The sequence below is a fragment of the Leucopleurus acutus genome (assembly GCF_964270905.1).
Source record: "Leucopleurus acutus genome assembly, chromosome: 16".
Taxonomy (NCBI): Eukaryota; Metazoa; Chordata; class Mammalia; order Artiodactyla; family Delphinidae; genus Leucopleurus; species Leucopleurus acutus.
In genome coordinates, this window is record NC_139158.1 from 51,905,745 (window position 1) to 51,914,325 (window position 8,581).

The following is an 8,581-nucleotide window of genomic DNA, read 5'->3' on the forward strand; positions in this document are numbered from 1 at the left end:
AAAACTGGGAGACAGGAAAGGAGGTCAAGCATCTATGGCACACAAATGAGAGATAATTGTAGTAATGGTAACAAGGTTAATGTTTGTTGAGCATTTAATATGCACCATACACTGTTCTAAGCAATTTAAACAGATCACCTCATTTGATCTTCCAAACAGCTGGTAAGTAAAATTATGATCCTAATTTCACAGATGAGGAAACTGAGGCATAGTGAGATTAAATAAATTGCCCACGGTCACACAGACAGGAAGTGGTAAAGCCAGGACCAAAATAGAGGCAGATCCAGAAGCTACAAATGCCCGAAACTGCCAACTGCACTGGAAGGCGCTGATCTCAGCCCTTCATTCAATAGGTGAGGAAGTTTCAGGTCACAGAGAGCAAGTGTTATCTTGTCAGTCAGGACCCAAGGTAAGATTAGAATTCGGAGTTCATCTGCCGGGAGACTGCCTGCTTCTAGCTTTGTTTAGATTTTAGTTTGGAAGAAGAGAGGTCAGGAAGGGAGGGAGGGAGGGCAGGCAGGCAGGAAGGAAAGAAGATCAACAGATCATTTAGTTGATTGGTTGATACATCAAATGATGGGTCAACAGATGGATAGAAAGATTAACAGACAGATAGAAAGAAGTGCTCCAGCACAAAGCAGATCTGGCTTACAGTAGATAATCAGTTATTGGTCCTTGAGCCATGAAAAAATGTCAAGACATGCTATTAATACCACCCGAGTGTTCTCTAATTTAATGTAATTTCACAAGATTCTGTTATGTGACAGCCCAGAGGCCCACAGTGAAGGAAAGGCAAGAGGCTTAGAGGGGATGAGCTGCCTTGCCAGGAAACCCTTAGAGGAGCGTTGACTTTATTTTTTCAGTCTCAATTAGCCCTCCTATATTTTGATGGGCATAATGAATATAATGTTCTATGTTAATACAGAGAAACTAGTTTGCTTTGCTTGTGCTTTATGTTAATTTCTTGCTGACATGACCACATCTTCAATTTATCCCACTAAGAAAAAGATGATTTCTTTCCAAATAGCTGCCATTGTGCAAAGTCAACACAGACAATGTCCAGTCTCCAACACATGAGATCAGATAAGTTTGCTCCTGACCTAGGCAACTGCGCCGTCACGTGCAAACATCATTCATGGGTTTCCTGGGAAAACAATCCAAACACAGAAAACATCTGCTAAGGGACTCTTTCAACGACTTTAAGGGGAAACACTTGCAGTGAAAATACCATCAATTTTCTGTGGCTGAAACTGCCTTCCACTTCGAAAGTTATTTATGTGCTAGAAACTGGCTAGACGACACATCAATTAAAGTAATTTATCTTTTAAATTCAAAAAAGGAGGATGCAAGCAGACGTTCTGAAGTATGCATGTATCTCCCACCAAATCCACTGCATTGTCATACAGATTGTTAGAGGTTTATTGTTGATTTGAGGCAGGTGGTAGGTAGCTGCAGTCTTCAAAAAGATGCACATTTTCCCTCTGTAATCGCAGGTCTAGGACTTACTCTCTGTGGTTTTGCAATAACTGCCTAAATAGGGTTGGCCTGTAAGTGCTCTAACATTAACAAGTCCCAAGGATCAATGAAAGTTCAAACCTCCTCACCTCACTAGAAGCCTCAATCCCCAAAGACAATGAAGCAGGGCTCTGACTGACTTACACCCCTGGCTGCATTTTTCCACTTTGAGCAGCAACTCTGGTACGAGAAACTTCTTAATCTGTTTCCAAGCTTGTCACTAAATACATCATTTTATATTAAAAATACAATACACAGAGAATGTCAAAATGAGCCCAAAACAACGGGGTTTAGAGCTGCTAACCCTCTAGTACCTTGGTGTTAAAGTTTCCACTTTCTCTTGTGGAAAATAATCCCCCTGAAAAATATCATAAGACATCACTCATATGTGAAATCTAATATAAAAAATGATATAAATGAACTTATTTACAAAACAGAAACAGACTCATAGGTTTCTAAAACAAATTTACGGTTACCAAAGGGGAAACGTGGAGGCGGGGGAGGGATAAATTAGTAGCTCAGGATTAACACACACACTCCACTATATATAAGATAGATAACCAACAAGGACCTACTGTATAGCACAGGGAACTACTCAATATTCTATAATAACCTATATGGGAAAAGAATCTGAAAAAGAATGAATATATGTATATGTATAACTGAATCACTATGCTGTACACCTGAAACTAACAACATTATGAATCAACTATACTCCAATAAAATTAATATAAAAGAAAGAAAAGAAAAGAATCTCTCTGTCTAGCTTTAAAATGAGGTAATCCAGTATTTGGCACAGAGTAGATGCTATGTAGGTATACGCCAAAATTGTTAGCATTAGTATTACATAGATGGTCACCTGAAAGAAAACCAGTGGAAGGTGATGGTAAATTAGAAATTTTCATCTAAAATAATAAATTTTATTTTATTGTGATAAAAAAAACTATCCTAAGGCAAGTTGAAAAAAAATAAAATGGCCTCCTCCCAAGACTGAATGCTTCTTTTGTAATGCAGTTCAATATTCTTAGACTTTCATCAGACCTTAAAAAAAAAAGCAAATGAAATGACATGTTGAAACTTGCACTGACCCTCTTGCATTTCCAAAGCTCCTGGCTTGTTGTGCTTAATGTTTTTTTCTCTTCGTTTCACACCAACTTTGTAAGCAACAAATAGGACTTTGTTAGCTTGTGCAATGATGCAATTATAAGTGCACTAGCCTTCCCACCCACAATACGAATCTGATTTCAGAAACAAAAAAATCACCACTAAAGTAGTATGTTATCACAGTACCAAGTCCTTTAAGTTCTTTAAATCCTTTGCTTGGATTTGAAACTTTGAAAATGTGGAGGGAAGAGTGAAGAGGAAAGGAAAACAAATTGAATTACGAAGTAGCCGTATATTTTTAATCATACTGGGCACATAACCGAAGTCTTAACAAAAGATTATTCTTTAACCCAGTAATTCTGCTATTAGGAATTTATCCTAAGAGTGTGCAAAAAAGCTTATCTTCAGGAAATAATATTTCTTATAGCCTTGCTCATAAAAAGCAAATTTTTAAAAAAGCAAAAATTGTTGTATAATATTGGGCAAGTAGTTAAATAAAACTCATTCATTCATATCAGTAGAGTATGCCATTCGGAATAATGCTTATTTAGAAGTATGTCTACTTACACAGAAAATGTTCATGCTGTACTTTTTTTTTTTTTTTTTTTTTGAGGTACACGGGCCTCTTACTGTTGTGGCCTCTCCCGTTGCAGAGCACAGGCTCCGGTCGCGCAGGTTCAGCGGCCATGGCTCACGGGCCCAGCCGCTCCGCGGCACGTGGGATCCTTCCGGTCCGGGGCATGAACCCGTGTCCCCTGCATCGGCAGGCGGACTCTCAACCACTACGCCACCAGGGAAGCCCCCTCATGCTGTATTTTTAATTTCAAAATGCAAGTTACAAAAGTGCATGGGTAGTATAACCCTTACCATGTTTACTCTAACCCTTACACATACACACACACCCTACACCTTCTTTGTCCCTCTTCCTGTTCTTAATGTTCTTCACATCACGCACCATCACCAGATATACAGTAACCTGTTGGTTATGGCCTATCTCCCCCAACTAGAACAAAGTAAACCTCAGGAAAAGAGGGGCTTGTTCTGTTCACCTCTGTGCCCACAATGCCTCACACTGTGTCAGGCACATGGTAGACAAGTAACAAATAGGACCAAAGAAATAAATATAAGTATATGTGCATATGTGTATAGAGAGAGACACAAGATACTGAAAGGTATTCCCAAAATTATTAATAGCGATTATGGCTGGGTAGTAAAAATACACACACTTTTATATTCTTCTTTACACTGATGTATAGTTTCTCACTTTTATACAAAGAACTTCAAAAAAAAAGATATAACCCCTTTTCATATATGCTTGTGTGCATTTGTATGCATGTATGTGTGTGTATGGCATGCATGTATGTATTTTGACACTTGTATTTGGTTATCTAGTAAGAATATCCTTCATTCCTCAAATTGCCAAATTAGACAATAGAAAAAAATGAAACACTATTTTATTCTCTACTTCAGATGAACTAAATGAAATACGGGACAAGTGGTTTAAAAAAAAACACACACACAATAAATTTATTTTTACTTTTTACCACACACTTTCATTAAACCACGTACCAAGCATATAAAATCAGATAGTATAAATCCTTAATCAATTGTTCCTTATTTCATGATAAAAAGTTTTTGTTTTATGAATTACAGGTAGTATTTTGCAATTATGGTGGAAAATAACAATTTCACAGGTACCACAATAGGTGTCCTATTGTTTTATTTTACAATGTTAAAACTAGCAATTACTCCACAAGGCAGCAAAACTGGATCACAGTGTTCTCATTGGTGTGAAAGCAGAATTGCCATCAAGAGACACACCTGGTAAATGGATCAAATCAAGAGCATCAGAGGCATTTGGAGAGCATCCTTGAAATCAATTGGACAGCCTTAACATTATAAAGCATCTATTTGGGGGCGCTTAAAAGGTAACATATTTCCTGGGCAACCTTCAATGCTTCTATTTTACATTCTTATAAGTAATACAAAACTTCATAATTAATAAACTTTTAAGAATCCACTGCAGAGTGTGTAAAAAAAATTGTCAATTACAAAGATGATACTTGTCAACTAACACTACAAAACAAAGTTCATATAAAAAGATGATACATGCAAATACAGGTCTCCATGTGAAGCAGAAGTTTATACTAATGCTGTGCTTCAAAAACAGGATTGGGGATACTTCTCCCTGGGGAAGTGCTGAGGGAGTTTGTGAATTGGTCATAACACCAAAACCCCCTTTGGCCCTCCAGCACTTGAGGCCCCACATAAGTCTGCTCTCAGCCGTTCTTCTCTCATTTGCTTGCTTCTTAAATATTTCCTTTCATTCACTATCCGTAAAGTATCAGGTGAGTATTCTATAAAAGAAGTGTTTTCTTTGCCTTTATTAATCTCACTATGATATTTAACTCTGAAAAAAAAGTATGATTGAATTTTGTAAATAAATTTATCTTTTTTTTTACTCTAGACCAGAGGTTGGCAAAGTACAGCCCGTGGACCAATCTGGCCTGCCATCCATCTGCTTTTATAGAGCCCATGAGCTAAGTTTGGTTTCTACACTTTCGAATGGTTGAAAAAAATCAAAAGGATAATATTCCATGACACATGATAATTATATGAAATCCAACTTTTGGTGTTCATGAATACAGTTTTGTTAGGACACAGCCACCACACCCATTCATTTAGGTATTGTCTGTGGCTATTTTGTGCTACAACACTAGAGTCGCAATAAAAAGTGTGGAGCCCATAGTCAAAAATACCTTCTGGCCTTTTTCAGTAAAAGTATGCTGACCTCTATTCTAATCTGTATGATAGCAACACATAACATAGATCGTAGACTCCTATTAGATCACTTTATGTATACTATTTGAAAGAACTGGGTAATTTACATAGGAAAATCTGCATATCATCTGTGTATCATCATCTATCTACCGACCTAGCTTGGTAAAAACTTAGACGAAAAGTCTGGAAGAAAACTCACCAAACTGCTAATGATGGTCACTTCTAATGAAGAGAGAGAGTGGAATTGAATAAAATATTTGCTTTTTACTCACCTATATTGTTTTATTCTAGCAAGGAGGTACTACTTTTGTGTTAAAAAAAGGAAAAGAAAGAAACAAATTTCAAGGGGAACTTTTCACATACCAAATATTGACCTTTCAAAACAGGATAAAATTAAACAGTTGAAATGTCAAAAAAAAAAAAAAAAAGATTTTTCAAGAGTTTCTTAACTGTGTGATCATTTAGAATTTGTACACTCAAAGCAAAGGGCATCTTAACCATGAAAAAAATGTGAAATGTAATCCAGTTATGTCATACTAATTTTTAAAAGTAGAGTAGCTACTTTTAAAGTGCACATATTTTGAAAAGGCAAGCATTGTTCAGAAACATGATAAAACAGGGAATACAGACTATACATTATTAGAGACTATAGCTTTATTGAGTCACCTATAAAGAAAAAGTACATTTAAATATTTTCAATTTCCATCTTTCTCTCTCCAAACTATCAGCTGAAACTAATTCATTGCATGCCTAATAAAGAAATACTGATTCATAACTCTTGATTAAAATTTTTTTCCCAAAATATATCATAAGGAACATGAAAATCATGTAGCCATATGCTCAAGCACACAATATTTTCACTGTTTCTTATTTTTAAATGGACACAAAATCTTCCAGAGACCAGACAGTGCATCCAGACGGGCATGACGCAGTAGAGCCTCGCTTGAACCACCACATTTATAATTCAATTCCTGCACATTTATAAACGCTGGCTTTTAAAGTGCAAGCCCAACGGTCCCTTTAACTACACTTAGATGCACAACAATTGACAGCTCATTATGACAAGTGGTCTCAAGAGTAAACTATTACAGTTAATGGTCTGTAAATGCTTTAGTCTCCAAACCTGGGCCAACATTAAAGCAAGCAAAACTGGGCCTTTCCTTAAACGCATCTGGTTTTTAAATGCCTGTATGATATAACATTACTCAAAATTAATCTCCCTATTTCCAATTCCTGAAATACTACAATTTAAATCAAGAGTACACACCTAATTAATCTTATGGGTTTTTTTTTTAAAGAAATACACGATAATATGCCAATTTGTAAGTATCTACATCTTGAAGAGGAATAGAAATGATTTTAAAGCACTGGAACAAAAATACCTAACTATCCAGTAATAGAATATTCCTGAAATGTTATAGTGCTTCGTGATTTAAAAGTATACAACCATTACAGCTATGTTTAATACAAAATTATGTAGGAAGTAATCACAATGCAATGTTAAGAGAAAACAAACAGGATAAAAATCATATGTCCAATATAATCCTAATTTTATAAAAAAATAGAATAGATGTTATATGGGACATATAACATTAAGTTATAGTGATTTTTTTTTTTGTGGGTGGGAGAATAATGGTGATCTTCATTTTTATGTTTTCTTGAATTTTTGAATTTATCTACAATAAGCACCATTTTTACAATTAGAAAAAATTTGTTAATAAAAATAATGTTCCTTTGTGTCTATTCCTGTTAGTATACATGAAAAATTACCACTAGAGATTAATCTGGTTAGTCTGCGAATCTGGGAGATTCAAGAATACATTTCATGTTTAATTTAATCTTCAAGGGCAAACACTGGCCCCAAAATGAAACATTTAAATAAGTAACATTTCTAATAGCCCTGGGGAAAACAAAGTGGACAGGAATGCTGCCAGTAATAATTAAAATTGAAAACTGTAATATTTTGTAACTATTCTTGTCAAGTTTTAGACCTAACAGACATAAATTCTGTGTCAGGAATAAACCTTAAATATGATCAACTTAATACAAGCAACTGGAAAAAACGGAAATAATTAGCATCATTACAAACATGACTTTTCTAAGACTGATGTCCTTTAACCTCATTGGTCAGAGCTGCCTGTTTTGGACACATTTCATTCAAAACTCTGCATTAAAGTGCTGTTTCCACTGGCGACATCTTTGCCTTCCACAGGAAAACAAAACAACTCTCCAGAAAGAATTTCAGAACATTCTAGCAGCAGACTCTGCAACAGTGTGTTCAACACCAGCCGACTTGTCCTAGGAAATTATAAACAAGCCACTTCCTACACTTCCACCAGATAGTAGCTGCCCGGGCTTTGGAAACAGGCATCATGACTGGCACGATTAAAGCTAAAGGGAAGAGAACCAGCAGGAACCGTTCACGGAAATGATGAGAAACTAGGCCAAAGACCAGGGAGCAGGTGGACGGACACATGACAGCAGCCCAGAGCCCTGTGGAGAAGCCAGAAGCCGGGAGAGAATCTGATAATTGCGGGTGGTGGTTACTAAGCAAAAACAAACAAAAAAACAAACAGCGAAGCGCATTTACGGAGGAAGAGGGGAAATGGATGAAAAGGTCCAAGCCAGGGAGTATGGAAGCTGAAGAAGCTTTGTTCACTAGTTAAAAGAATGCCAAGCGCTCAATGGATGCTTCGCAGGGAGCGGGGACAAAAAGGTAGGCTGATGCCATGCTGCCTTCTGGAAACTGACAGGCAGGGTCTCAGATGATGAGTGGATGAATCACCACAAAGAGAAAAGCTTCGAGAACTTTCAGGGAGAGAAAGAGAGAGAGAGAGAGAGAGGCAGGGGCTGCACAGGTGGGGGGCCCAGGTGTGGGGGGTGCTCCTTCTGCTTGGGGTTTGGGGAGGCAGACAAGGCGAGGAGGGGTGGAGGCATCCCCCCTCGCAGGAGCCTTGCTCTCAGTGAGGACTTTGTTCCCAGGCAATGGGAAACCACGGAAGATGACAGCGGAGAGCTGTGGGATCCATCCCCAGGAGAAGGATGAGTGAGGTGAGCTTGGGATGAGGGAGGGCAGGAGAATGGGGGAGGGCAGGAGAATGGGGGGAACCAGTAAGGGAGCACACGACACTCTGCAGGTGAGAAATAACTCTGATTCTGAAAATGGAGCCAAGAGGATGGA